The sequence below is a fragment of the Bombina bombina genome, chromosome 6 (assembly GCF_027579735.1).
Source record: "Bombina bombina isolate aBomBom1 chromosome 6, aBomBom1.pri, whole genome shotgun sequence".
NCBI classification, from domain to species: domain Eukaryota; kingdom Metazoa; phylum Chordata; class Amphibia; order Anura; family Bombinatoridae; genus Bombina; species Bombina bombina.
The window spans coordinates 655,032,085-655,047,629 of NC_069504.1; positions in this window are offsets into that span (position 1 = coordinate 655,032,085).

Consider the following 15,545-nt stretch of genomic DNA (forward strand, 5'->3'; position numbering starts at 1 on the left):
ATAAAAATTATATTTAACTTAGGGGGGTGTTAGTGTTAGGGTTAGATTTAGCTTTAGGGGTTAATAAATTTAATAGAGTAGCGGCGAGGTCCGGTCGGCAGATTAGGGGTTAATACTTGAAGTTAGGTGTCGGTGATGTTAGGGAGGGCAGATTAGGGGTTAATACTATTTATTATAGGGTTATTGAGGCGGGAGTGAGGCGGATTAGGGGTTAATAACTTTATTATAGTAGCGGTGAAGTCCGGTCGGCAGATTAGGGGTTAATTATTGTAGGTAGGTGGCGGCGACGTTTTGGGGGGCAGATTAGGGGTTAATAAATATAATATAGGGGTCGGCGGTGTTAGGGGCAGCAGATTAGGGGTACATAGGGATAACGTAGGTGGCGGCGGTTTGCGGTCGGCAGATTATTTGACTACACTCCTTTGTCTCATATTGGCATTGATAGATCCTACCTACCACTCTTTTATATTATCCAAAATTGGATGTGTATAGTTCTATTTAAACAGTGCAATTTATATTAGGTCCATTTATTACTAGACCCATTTATTTATATAAATACACACGCTTAGATTACAAGTTTTGTCAGTAAAAACTTGCGGAGCTAACACTCCTTTTTTTTCCAGCGCTCCCTTAAGCCAACGCTGGTATTACGAGTTTTCTGAATGGCTGCGTTAGCCTCAGAAAAGTGAGTGTTGAGCCAAATTTAGCTCCACTTCTACCCTCAATACCAGCGTTGCTTACGGTAGCGGTAAGATGGAAAAACGTGCTTGTGCACGATTTCCCCATAGGATACAATGGGGCTGAGCTGGCTGAAAAAAAAACTAACACCTGCAAAAAAGCAACGTTCAGCTCCTAACGCAGCCCCATTTCTAAGTCTACACCTAACACCCTAACATGAACCCCAAGTCTAAACACCCCTAATCTTACACTTATTTACCCCTAATCTGCCGCCCCCGCTATCGCTGACACCTGCATTATAATATTAACCCCTAATCTGCCGCTCCGGACACCGCCGCCACCTACATTATCCCTATGAACCCCTAATCTGCTGCCCCCAACATCGCCGACACCTATATTATATTTATTAACCCCTAATCTGCCACCCCCAACGTCGCCACCACCTACCTACAATTATTAACCCCTAATCTGCCAACCGGACATCGCCGACACTATAATAAATGTATTAACCCCTAAACTGCCGCACTCCCGCCTCACAAACACTATAATTTATTATAATTTTATTAACCCCTAATCTGCCCTCCCTAACATCGCCGTCACCTACCTACAATTATTAAACCCTAATCTGCTGCCCCCAACGTCGCTGCTACTATAATAAAGTTATTAACCCCTAAACCTAAGTCTAACCCTACTCCTAACACCCCCTAAATTAAATATAATTTAAATAAATTTACTATAATTAAATAAATTATTCCTATTTAAAAATAAATACTTACCTATAAAATAAACCATATGATAGCTACAATATAACTAATAGTAGCTATTTTAGGATTTATATTTATTTTACAGGCAAGTTTGTATTTATTTTAACTAGGTACAATAGCTATTAAATAGTTAATAACTATTTAATAGCTACCTAGTTAAAATAATTACAAAATTACCTGTAAAATAAATCCTAACCTAAGTTACAAATACACCTAACACTACACTATCAATAAATTAATTAAATAAATTACCTACAATGATCTTAACTAAAATACAATTAAATAAACTAAACTATATTACAACCCCCCCCCACTAAATTACAAAAAATAAAAAAATATTACAAGAATTTTAATCTAATTACACCTAATCTAAGCCCCCTAGTAAAATAAAAAAGCCCCCCAAAATAATAAAATTCCCTACCCTAAACTAAATTACAAAAGTAATCAGCTCTTTTACCAGCCCTTAAAAGGGCTTTTTGCGGGGCATTGCCCCAAAGTAATCAGCTCTTTTACCTGTAAAATAAAATACAAGACCCCCCCCCAACATTACAACCCACCACCCACACACCCCTACTCTAAAACCCACCGGATCCCCCCTTAAAAAAACCTAACACTACCCCTTTGAAGACCTACCTTGAGCCGTGTTCACCCAGCCGGGCACTGATGGGCCAGAAGAGGACATCCGGAGCGGCAAAAGTCTTTATCCGATCGGGGCAGAAGAGGTCCTCCATCCAGCAGAAGTCTTCATCCAAGCGGCATCTTCTATCTTCATCCATCCGGCGCAGAGCGGGTCCATCTTCAAGACATCCGACGTGGAGCATCCTCTTCTTCCCGATGACTAACGACGAATGAAGGTTCCTTTAAATAACGTCATCCAAAATTGGGTCCCTCGAATTCCGATTGGCTGATAGGATTCTATCAGCCAATTGGAATTAAGGTAGGAAAAATCTGATTGGCTGATGTAATCAGCCAATCAGATTGAAGTTCAATTCGATTGGCTGATTGGATCAGCCAATAGAATTGACCTCGCATTCTATTGGCTCATCCAATCAGCCAATCGGATTGAACTTCAATCCGATTGGCTGATTACATCAGCCAATCTGATTTTTCCTACCTTAATTCCGATTGGCTGATAGAATCCTATCAGCCAATCGGAATTCAAGGGGACGCCATCTTGGATGACGTCATTTAAAGGAACCTTCATTCGTCGTTAGTCGTCGGGAAGAAGAGGATGCTCCACGTCGGATGTCTTGAAGATGGACCTGCTCCGCGCCGGATGGATGAAGATAGAAGATGTCGCTTGGATGAAGACTTCTGCTGGATGGAGGACCTCTTCTGCCCCGATCGGATGAAGACTTCTGCTGCTCTGGATGTCCTCTTCTGGCCCATCGGTCAGATTTTGAGTCCTTTTTGTCCTTGACCTCTCTTGATTCTTCAAATTTCTGTATAACAGCTTGAATACCACATCTCGAGTATTCAGTTTGCTTATTTCCCTTTGAGAGTAGCCTTGCTGATGCAAAAGTATGATATTATGTCTGTCAAATTCTATGATCTTTGGCATTTTGAATGGAATGATATAATTAAAAATTGCACACACTGGTGTAATAGACTTTTTTCACAGCAGTAATTTTGACATGAAATAGTAGGACAAATACAGGTGTTAGCAATGACATTAATTAGGGCTCCGTTCCATTTTGGTTGATGAGAGCCAGGTTCCTGCTATTGCTCAAGTGTAAGGCGAGGTCACACTAAATACTTGCCACTTTAGCCTATAGAAGCTTTTTTTCTGATTTTTTTTTCTGATTTTAATACTGCATACAAATATCATGTATCTTCTGGTTGTATTCTGATAAAGATACTGATAAATAATTATCACTGATAAATAATTATATATGGCCATTATACCATTGCCAAAACAACAAATCTAATTGTGGCCTGAGACTTTTTCACAGTATTGTATGTGTTTTGTATTTTAAGCAGTAGCCCCCAGAGTGCAGTGTGTAGAACTCAAGGTGTGCAGGAAGACAGGCAGAATTTTTAGAGGATTTAGGGCAGTAGCGGGGACATAAAGTCTCAGTAATTGTCGCTAAGGACTTTGGATCCCTCACCCTGGTGGTGGGTGAAGGATAATAAGCTAACTGAATCATCATCCAGTGGTTTGTCTGTCCTGTGGACACAGCCATGCGCTGTTCCTTAAGGATCCACACCATTGAATTAAACAGAGCATGATGTTTTTGATGTTGCAGAGCAGCAGCAGGAACATAAAGTCTCAGTAATTATTGGTGCTCACCCTGGCGGTGGCTGAAGGATTCAATTAAATATTATCTTGTTTGGTTAACAAACACACACACTCAAACTGAAACTGTAGCTTCAATGAACTCAAGGCATGGAAGACAGCATAGATGCATGTATACAGGAGCATACAGTATTAAAGTCTTAGTAATTGGCACTGAGACTTTTGGTCCCAAACCCCAGTAGTGGACAAAGGATATAATTAAATAATATCATGTTTGGTAAACAGACACGGACAGCCACACCAGGGGCGCGATCCGATATACGGCGCAGGTTTCGGCACAAGCGTGGAAACCTGCGCCGCCCCTAGTTTCAGCTCGCACAGTGAGCTATCACAAATACGGAGCCGGCAGTTGCTAAAGTGCCGTAAGTCTGACAAACTAGCGATGTCCAGAAATCTGCGTAAATACAAATGTCTGGAGTCGAAAGTGACTTACGGCACTTTAGAAACTGCCGCCGCCTACAAAAACTGACTAAAGTATTAAATCTCCCGTTACTGTCTAACACGCCTCCCAAACATAGCCCGACACATATACCCCTCTATCCGCAATCCCCCCTCTCACTCCTAACAATAAATATATTAACCCCTAAACCGCCGCTCCCGGACCCCGCAGCCACCTATATTAACTGTATCACCCCCTAATGTGAGCCCCCTACACTGCCGCCACCTATATTATATATCTAACCCCCTAATATGATCCCCCTACACCGCCGCCACCTATATTATATATCTAACCCCCTAATGTGAGCCCCCTACACCGCCGCCACCTATATTATATATCTAACCCCCTAATGTGAGCCCCCTACACTGCCGCCACCTATATTATATATCTAACCCCCTAATGTGAGCCCCCTATACCGCTGCCACCTATATTATATATCTAACCCCCTAATGTGAGCCCCCTACACCGCCGCCACCTATATTATATATCTAACCCCCTAATGTGAGCCCCCTACACTGCCGCCACCTACATTAACTATATTACCCCCTAATATGATCCCCCTACCCCGCTGCCACCTATATTAAAATGATTAGCCCTTAATCTAATCCCCCTACCCTGCCGCCACCTATATTAAAATGATTAACCCCTAATCTAATCCCCCTACCCCGCCGCCACCTATATTAAAATGATTAACCCCTAATCTACTCCCCCTACACCGTCGCCACCTATATTAAAATGATTAACCCCTAATCTAATCCCCCTACCCCGCCGCCACCTATATTAAAATGATTAACCCCTAATCTAATCCCCCTACACCGCCGCCACCTATATTAAAATTGTTAACCCCTAATCTAATCCCCCTACACCGCCACCACCTATATTAAAATGATTAACCCCTAATCTAATCCCCCTACCCCACCGCCACCTATATTAAAATGATTAACCCCTAATCTAATCCCCCTACCCCGCCGCCACCTATATTAAAATGATTAACCCCTAATCTAATCCCCCTACACTGCCGCCTCCTATATTAAAATGATTAACCCCTAATCTAATTAAATTAATTAAAATTATTAACCACTAAACCTAAGTCTAACCATAACACCCCCTAACGTAATTATTATTAAAATAAATCTAAATAATATTAATAATATTAACTAAAATATTCCTATTTAAATCTAAATACTTACCTATAAAATAAACCCTAAAATAGCTACAATATAATTAATAATTACATTGTAGCTATTTTAGGGTTTATATTTATTTTACAGGTAACTTGGTATTTATTTTAACTAGGTACAATAGCTATTAAATAGTTAATAACTATTTAATAGCTACCTAGTTAAAATAATTACCAAATTACCTGTAAAATAAATCCTAACCTAAGTTACAAATACACCACACTATCAATAAATTAATTAAATAAACTACAATTATCTAAACTAAAATATAATTAAATACACTAAACTAAATTACAAAAACAAACAAACACTAAATTACAAAAAATAAAAAAATTACAAGAATTTTAAGATAATTACACCTAATCTAAGCCCCCTAATAAAATAACAAAGCCCCCCAAAATAAAAAAATGTCCCTACCCTAAACTAAATTACAAAAAGTAATCAGCTCTATAACCAGCCCTTAAAAGGGCCTTTTGTGGGGCATTGCCCCAAAGTAATCAGCTCTTTTACCTGTAAAAAAAGAACCCCCCCATTACAACCCACCACCCACACACCTATTCTAATTAGCCAATAGAATTACAGTAGCTCTTATTCTATTGGCTATTCAAATCAGCCAATAGAATTAAAGTAGCTTTCATCTGATTGGCTGATTTGAATTTGAAGGCTCAAATCAGCCAATAGGAATTCAAGGGGTGCCATTTTTAATCGCGTACCTTGAATTCCTATTCAGTGTACGGCAGCGATTGTATGAAGAGTATCCTCCACGCTCCATGGCTCTAGTCTTCAGTTCCAGCGTTGCCGATCTTCAGTTCCTGCATCGCCGGTCTTCAGTTCCAGAGAGGACGGTCTCCAGCTCCGCGGTCATCGGTCTTCAACTCCTCCGCTCCGCGCCGGCTGGTTCCTGGAAGAAGAAGAGGTCGCCACCTGGAAGAAGACTTCTCCGCCTGGAACAGGACCTTCTCTGCCGGTCTTCAGGACAGGTAAGGACCACTTGGGGGCTAGACTTAGGTTTTTTTAAGGGGTGATAGGGTGGGTTTTAGAGTAGGGGTGTGTGGGTGGTGGGTTGTAATGCGGGGGGGGTTGTTCTTTTTTTTTACAGGTAAAATAGCTGATTACTTTGGGGCAATGCCCCACAAAAGGCCCTTTTAAGGGCTGGTAATAGAGCTGCTTACTTTTTGTAATTTAGTTTAGGGTAGGGACATTTTTTTATTTTGGGGGGCTTTGTTATTTTATTAGGGGTCTTAGATTAGGTGTAATTAGCTTAACATTCTTGTAATCTTTTTTTATTTTTTGTAATTTAGTGGGTTTTTTTTTTGTAATTTAGTTTAGTGTATTTAATTATATTTTAGTTTAGATAATTGTAGTTTATTTAATTAATTTATTGATAGTGTAGGTGTATTTATAATTTAGGTTAGGATTTATTTTACAGGTAATTTGGTAATTATTTTAACTAGGTAGCTATTAAATAGTTATTAATTATTTAATAGCTATTGTACCTAGTTAAAATAAATACCAAGTTACCTGTAAAATAAATATAAACCCTAAAATAGCTACAATGTAATTATTAATTATATTGTAGCTATCTTAGGGTTTATTTTATAGGTAAGTATTTAGATTTAAATAGGAATAATTTAGTTAATATTATTAATATAATTTAGATTTATTTTAATAATAATTACATTAGGGGGTGTTAGGGTTAGATTTAGGTTTAGTGGTTAATATATTTAATATAGGTGGCGGTGGTGTAGGGGGGTTAGATTAGGGGTTAATCATTTTAATATAGGTGGCGGCGGTGTAGGGGGATTAGATTAGGGATTAATAATTTTTAAAAAGTGGCGGCGGTGTAGGGGGATCATATTAGGGGTTAATCATTTTAATGTAGGTGGCGGCGGGGTAGGGGCTCACATTAGGGGCTTAACATTTTAATGTAGCTGGCGGCGGGGTAGGGGCTCACATTAGGGGCTTAACATTTTAATGTAGCTGGCGGCGGGGTAGGGGCTCACATTAGGGGCTTAACATTTTAATGTAGCTGGCAGCAGGGTAGGGGCTCACATTAGGGGCTTAACATTTTAATGTAGCTGGCGGTGGGGTAGGGGCTCACATTAGGGGCTTAACATTTTAATGTAGCTGGCGGCGGGGTAGGGGGATTAGATTAGGGGTAATAATTTTAATATAGGTGGCGGCGGTGTAGGGGGATCACATTAGGGGGGTAGACATTTAATATAGCTGGCGGCGGTGTAGGGGGGTCAGATTAGGGGTTAGACATTTAATGTAGCTGGCAGCGGGGTCCGGAGCAGCGGTTTAGGGGTTAACACTTTATTAGGGATTGCGGTTGACAGGTAGATAGACATTGCGCATGCGTTAGGTGTTAGGTTTTATTTTGCAGCCAGTTTAGGGAGTTACAGGGCTCCAATACTCAGCATAAGGCTTACTACGCCTGCAATTTTTGGCGAGGTGAAAATGGAGTAAGATTTCTCCATTTTCGCCACGTAAGTCCTTACGCTGTATATTGGATACCAAACTGCACGGGTTTGGTATACCTGTCTATGGGTCAAAAAACTATGGCCGAAGGCAGAAATATACGAGCGTAACTTCTATGTTACGCCATATATGTGATACCAAACCCGTGCAAAATTTGGCGTAGCCGGCTCTTGCGGGCGACGCTGCATATCGGATCGGGCCCCAAGAGTGTAGATTCAATGAACTCATGGTGTGGAAGGCAGGCACTCATTATATTAGATGTGTGGATACAGGAGCATATGTGATGAATCAAACCTTCTCAGCGTCACAATAGAGGGGTGTGGGCATGAAGGGGTTAATGGCACACAGCTCTGGTTCCCTTAACCTTGCAACTCTACAAAAGGACCTTAAAAAGGACACCACATTAACCTCCAAATCTTGTCCACACTGCTCTAATTAACAATTTCTGCCACCACCCAAAACTTCTAAATTAAAGGGACATTTTGGGAACCCCCAACTCACACAATTTAACAATTAGGTAACGTGCCTTTAACCTTGTCTCAACAGGAGTGTGAATTTGGATATTAGAGCCCAAAAGAGAGAATGAGATTTTCTATGTGTTTAATAACAAAAATATCAATACAGGTTACACAATTATTAATTATATTGTAGCTATCTTTTTTAACGGTCTAATAAAATTATAAAGACATTCAAAATAACATACACTTGCAAAGTTACAATTCTTTAAAAAAGAAAATGGGACATGAAAAGAATTACACACACAATATCCAACTTATTACCAAGTTCCTTTAGATATGTGGAGAGCTGCTGTTCATGATGTTAGTGGCTTGAGACCCAGGGCAGTTCTACCCACAAATCTTTCTGTTACATATTTAAACCAAACTTTCTTTGTCTTGTCAAAGACAACGCCCTGGTTATAATTTGCAATGAGTACAGCCAATGCAAACATGTCTTAGCTCCCAGTAGGGGAGGAGCTTTTTGCATTCCTACACACAGTTACCAGTTACACAAAGAACACTTCACCTTAGACCTGTGACGGGCTAAGGAGGGGGAAGGAGGAGGGGGTCTCAGCTTACAGCTTTTCTGAAAGCAGATTTCACACACAGAAAAAAGCAATTCACATTAACCTTTTCCAGGCTGAGAACACAATACCACCTCTGGTGGGTAGCCAATCCAGGTATCAACTACTCCACATGATTGTATCATGACAGCATACAGTATCAATGTTTTAGTAATTGGCACTGAGACCTTGGGTCCCTCATCCTGGCGGTGGGCGAAGAATTTAATTAAACAATCTCATGTTTGATAAACAGACAGTAGCACCACGAGTGTAGATTCAATTAACTAATGGTTTGGAAGGCAGGCAGTGTGTGGACAAAGGAACATACAGTAGCCACAAGCAAGCTTTGACATCTAATGTGTTATTGATTTGCTTAATTATTTGACTTGACAAAGTTGACAGTTCTTCTTAATTCAATCTGCCTGAAACTGTAATGCAGGGTATCCTTTCTTCGGCACATTGAATTTTAAAAATGTCATCTGCTCCATAAGGGTTGGGTCAAACCATGAAAGCTGAGGTGTTAGAGTATTGCCAGTTATAGAGAATATTCTCTCACTTTGGATGCTTCTAGGTGGACATGAAAGCAGCTCCTGGGCAAGACTTTTTATCCCAGTATAGTAATCAATCAGAAGTAGAAGGTAATGGAGATTCATCAAGGTAGGCTTTCACCATCTCTGAAGCACTACTCTCACTTGTAGGGATATGGGTGGGCTAGACCATATTATCCCTAACTCAAGCTCAAAATTGTGTTGCTTTTCTGGGCAGGTCACACCATTTCCGTGAGAATGAGCAACAGAAGATGAGGAGGAAGAAAGTTAGGTGGTGCTGTTGCTGTCACAAGCAGCCATCTCATGCTCCCTCTCTCTCAACATCCCTCTTTTTCTTTTATGCTCTTGTACCATTGGCATGAAGTTGTTCCTCTAAAATGATAAACATTTTGTATGGTTTGCAATTGTACCCTTCAGCCTTGGATCACACAGGGTAACTAGCATGTAATGTAGCTTGTCAAGCAAATCACACAAGCGTTTTCTTAACTCTTCCTTCAGCTTCTTCATCAAAGAGGCTACCTCAGCATAGGGCCTGCTACTATGTAGATCCTCCCTGCCCTCAAAGAAGCTGTCTATTGTGCTGATCAGGTGATGAAAGATTGGTACTACTTGACCCAGGCTTGTGCTATCTTGACTTAGGTCTTCAGCTGCATCTCTGACTGGCTTAAGGACTTCCATTACCTGCCTGACTGGCAGCCATTTTTCTCTGCCAAGAAGGCAAGTCACCCCAAAGTTCTCTTGGTAGGATAAGGAGTGTATTGCCCTCTGCTGTTCCAGAATCCCCTCCAGCATAGTGAAAGTTGAATTCCAATGGTTAGACACATCTTGCCTAAGGCTGTGCTGGGTCAGACATGCCCTGTCTTGTTCATCCCTCAACATCTGGCTACCATTCACACTGTGGTGGAAGTATCCAGTGATCATATATCACCACTCTATAATGTTAGCTAGCCTGCCTTCACCATCGCTTGGGAGAGAGGCTCTCACAACAAGATGTAGGATGTGCGACGCACAACGCACACCAACAAAATACCCATCTTGAAGGGCTTTGACCATGTTAGATGCTCCATCTGTAACTATGAAGCCTATGTGAAGATTGGTCCTAGCCTGCTCCCCAATCCATTGCTCCAGCATTATATTTTAGGCCTGCCAAAATGTTGGTGATTCATAACCTCTGTGTGGGGAAAAAAGTTCCTCTTTCCTTCCAGCCGCTGTTCTCTCCCCAGAGGCATTGCCACCAGTAAACCGTCAGCGATAGGAAGGCTGTGGGCTGGGTGCTCTCCATAGGTCTGAAGTGAAATGCATGCTTTGCCCAGCAGCATTTGACATATCTTCCTTCACCAGTGCCACCCAGAAATGGTAAAGTGAAGGTATCACCTTCCTGCTAAAGGTGGTTCGTGGTGGCACATGGTATAGTGCATTCAGGGCATCTTCCATTTGATTGAAGGGCTCTCCTTCAATCATTTTTAAAGTAGTCCCTCCTTCAGCAATAAACTGTCTAATAAGCTGTGTCACCTTATTGGACAGCTGTTTGGACATTCCCCTTGAATGGAAACTAACAAGCTGCTTAAGGGTGGGCTGCTTCTGCTGCCATTGACAACTGCCCTGACCTGCCATTCTCTCTGACCCTGCTCTTGGGAGGACAGACATCGTTGAGGATTGTCATCTGTCCTGGTTGGTGGTGATGCTTCTTTCTGTGGCAGTGCTGCTCCTACTCTGCTTATCAAAAAGAAAAGCCTTATGGTGTGAATTTAGGTGGCGGTTCATCCCTGTGCTTGTAACATGTCCCAACACTTTATCAAGGGTAATATCTTTACCGTAATGTTTGCACCTAGCAAATCTCACCAAACTCTCAAAGTGATCCCAGACTTTACCATGGTGCACTAAACCAGCTGCTTCATGCTGTGAGAGAGGGGCTGTTGCTCTGCTCCTGCCTTGCAGTGCCTACACTGCATCTGCTGCTAGTAGTTATAGTGGAGGAGGCACTGGAAGGGGTGGTAGCATGAGGACTAAGCCTAGCCCTTGCAGAGGAAGGAACTGTAACTCCTTCTGGGCTGTCCCTATTGTGTTCTTGACTTGGCGCAGCTCCAAAAGAACTAACAGAAGGAGGTGGTGATGGCTGAGTAGCGGCAGTGTTTCTTGAGTCATCTTCTACACCCTTCTCTATTACTGACACCTCTGGCTCGTCATAATCTAATTCCTCCTCATGTAAGGTAAAAGCAACATCCTTACATACTTGGGCAGAGGTGGGAGGGAGACTGGCATCTAACACTCACTTAGAATTTGGCATCAACATTAGGCTAACCTCCTCTTCCTCAGACCTACTGCTGCTGCTGCTGGTAGTAGACATTTCCACATCAAGGCTGGCAACAACCCTAATTACCTCTTGTCCACAGGGAGTACTACTTTCTGGGAACAAGAATGGACTGCTGCTGACTGTGGCACTGGAGGCGGGGATGGAGGAACTGGATGAGGCTATGGACACATCCAGTGGTTTTGTCACAGTGGCGATGCTGGTGGTACTTGCTCTGCTACTTTATTTTAAGTGGGTCAGTCACAAATAATTATTGTGTAACACTAGCCAAAGGTTGTAATTCAAAGAATCGAAACAGACTGCCAGTTGTTCCACTAGTTTTCTCAGCTGGTGGGTATGGCTGAGATTCAACAAAGGAAGCCTGCTTTTTGAGTGGTGGGGTATCACTGCTGCTCCCAGTGAGTGAATCATCATGCCGTCCCCCTCTGTCTCTAACAGTACTGCTGGTGGTGGTGTAAGAGAGTTGCACAATTGCATGTGCTGTCTCACCTGTGTCTGTAGTGGGGGCTGCCACTGATGTTCTTGTTGCTCCTGTGGTAGATGGGGAAGGAAAGGTTAAATTTGGTGTTATCATTCTCACACTCTCTCATACTGGTCACTGGAAGTTCAACATGGCACCTCATGGCAAAGAACTCTCTGAGGATCTGAAAAAAATAATTTCTCCTCTACATAAAGATGGCCTAGTGTCAGGGTTTTTTCCCTGCTTTGTTTGCCATGTGCTGCTGGCAGCCATTTTACTCACCTTTCTTGCTGAGTCTGGTGCAGAGTGTGTGATGATGCTCATTTCATGCATGCCCTCTTATGGTCAGACTGGTGTACATCATCCGTGTGAGACAGTTTGCAGTCTCAGAATTGTGATGTCATCATTTATTATTTAAAGGGCCTCTGTTCAGTATGCTTTGCCCTTGCATTGTCTCAGATCTGTTTGTGAGTTCCAGTTCCTGTGTATTACCTGGCTGTCTGACGTCTCTCCTGGTTCCTGATCCCTGACTTGTTCCTGACTCTGCTGTTCTCCTTGTTCCTGATTCTGGCTCGTCTGACTACTCGCTTTGACTCCTGACTCAGCCCGTCTGACTACCAGCTCTGGCTTTGACTCCTGGCTTGTTATTTGACTTGTGGACTTTTTATTATTTTTTGTTATTAATAAAGGTGTGATTATTTTTGCACTTCTCGTCTCAGTCTGATTCCTTGCACCCTGACATTATGCAAGGGCCATGAATCCTGATGGTGCTAATAATCCACCTTTATCTATCATCATTTCCAGGATGGATGAACAGGATCACCGTTTGGATCAATTTGCACTAGCCCTGGAAACCCTGCTGACTCGCACTGCACATTTGGACCGTGTCCCGCAAGTTGTGGCTGCTCCTGTTTCCGCTGCTGCACCTAGTCCTACCAGGAGCATGTCCGGTTCTGCACATCTACCTCAGTGATATGGAGGTGATCCTATTCAGTACAGAGGGTTTTTGAACCAAGTGGGATGTTACCTCAGGTGTTTCCCTCTGACAGAGCTAAGGTGGAATTTATCATCTTGTTGCTCTCTGACACAACTCTTACCTGGCTAATCCCTTGTGGGAGACTAATAAACCTGTGATTTCAAATTACCCTGAATTTGTGGCCTCCTTTCGAAGGGTATTTGATGTTCCGGCTCACTCCTCCTCTGCTGCTAAACAACTCATGTCCATTCAGCAAGGTACAAGATCTGTTGCTCAGTATGCCATTAAGTTCTGTACGCTTGCCGCAGAGGTAGGTTGGAACAATGAAGCTCTTGTTGCCGCCTTCTTTCATGGGCTCTTTGATGTGATTAAAGACAAAGTTGCTGCCAGAGATTTACCAGAGGATCTCGAGGCATTGGTGTATTTTTTTATCCTAATTGACACCAGACTCAGAGAGAGGCCCTCTTTCAAGGAACGCTTGTGGAAGCCTCCTGTTCCGTTGTCTCCTACGTGTTCATTCCCACCCATGCCTCCCTCTCCTCCTATGCCTCCTGGTCCCGAGTCACCAGGTACTGCTGAGCCGATGCAGTTGGGATTCACGTGTCTCTCCACGGTGGAGAGGGCTTTTAGGAGGAGGGAGGGGCTCTGCCTCTATTATGGGTTACAGGGCCACCTTTTAAAGTCTTGTCCTACACAGCCGGGAAACGATCGCACCTAAGGTCCTGTCGGGGGCAGACCTTGGGTGGTTTATCCTCATCACTGGAACCGCTAAAGGAGAAACCTTTGGTCATGGTTGTCCTTTCCTGGGTGGACTCCTCCATAGTCACCCAGGCTCTTGTTGACTCCGGTGCTGCAGGCTATTTCATTGACAGTGCTTTTGCATCAAAGCACTCCATTCCTGTTTTGCCTCGGTCTGTTCCACTTGCTATTGAGGCCATTGATGGCAGGCCCCTTCAGGCCGCACTCGTTACTCACGAAACCGCTCCGTTATCCATGGCTGTTGGGGCTCTACATTTTGAAACCCTCCAGTTCCAGGTGATAAACTCTCCACATTTTCCAGTTGTTCTGGGTTATCCCTGGCTCCAAAAGCACAATCCCAGTCTCGACTAGCGCAGGTCCGAAATTTTGTCACGGTCTCCGCAATGTATTTCCACTTGTCTTCAGAAACCAGTTAAAGTCTTGTGCACTTCTTCGGTATCTCAATTGCCAGAGGAGTACCGAGAGTTCCTAGACATTTTTGACAAGGTGCATGCCGGTATGTTTCCTCCTCACCGGTCTTACGATTGTGCCATAGACCTGCAACCCAGAGCCATTACTCCTCAGGGCCGGGTTTACCCTCTGTTTGTTGCGGATAATTGTGCTATGGAGGAGTTCTGTCGCGGGGGATCATCCGCAAATCCTGCTCTCCTGCAGGGGCTGGCTTCTTCTTTGTGAAGAAAAAGGGTGGCAAGTTAAGACCATGCATCGATTATAGGGGTTTTAATTGTCTTACCATTAAGAATGCTTACCCTATTCCTCTCATTACAGAACTCTTTGACCGCCTGAAGGGAGCCACGGTCTTTTCTAAACTTAATTCGAGAGGAGCGTACAATCTCGTTAGGATCAAGGAGGGCCACGAATGGAAAACATAATTTATGTAAGAACTTACCTGATAAATTCATTTCTTTCATATTAGCAAGAGTCCATGAGCTAGTGACGTATGGGATATACATTCCTACCAGGAGGGGCAAAGTTTCCCAAACCTCAAAATGCCTATAAATACACCCCTCACCACACCCACAAATCAGTTTAATGCATAGCCAAGAAGTGGGGTGATAAGAAAAAAAGTGCGAAAACATAAAAAATAAGGAATTGGAATAATTGTGCTTTATACAAAAAAATCATAACCACCACAAAAAAGGGTGGGCCTCATGGACTCTTGCTAATATGAAAGAAATGAATTTATCAGGTAAGTTCTTACATAAATTATGTTTTCTTTCATGTAATTAGCAAGAGTCCATGAGCTAGTGACGTATGGGATAATGAATACCCAAGATGTGGATCCTCCACGCAAGAGTCACTAGAGAGGGAGGGATAAAATAAAGACAGCCAATTCCGCTGAAAATAATCCACACCCAAAACAAAGTTTAAATCTTATAATGAAAAAAACTGAAATTATAAGCAGAAGAATCAAACTGAAACAGCTGCCTGAAGTACTTTTCTACCAAAAACTGCTTCAGAAGAAGAAAACACATCAAAATGGTAGAATTTAGTAAAAGTATGCAAAGAAGACCAAGTTGCTGCTTTGCAAATCTGATCAACCGAAGCTTCATTCCTAAACGCCCAGGAAGTAGAAACTGACCTAGTAGAAT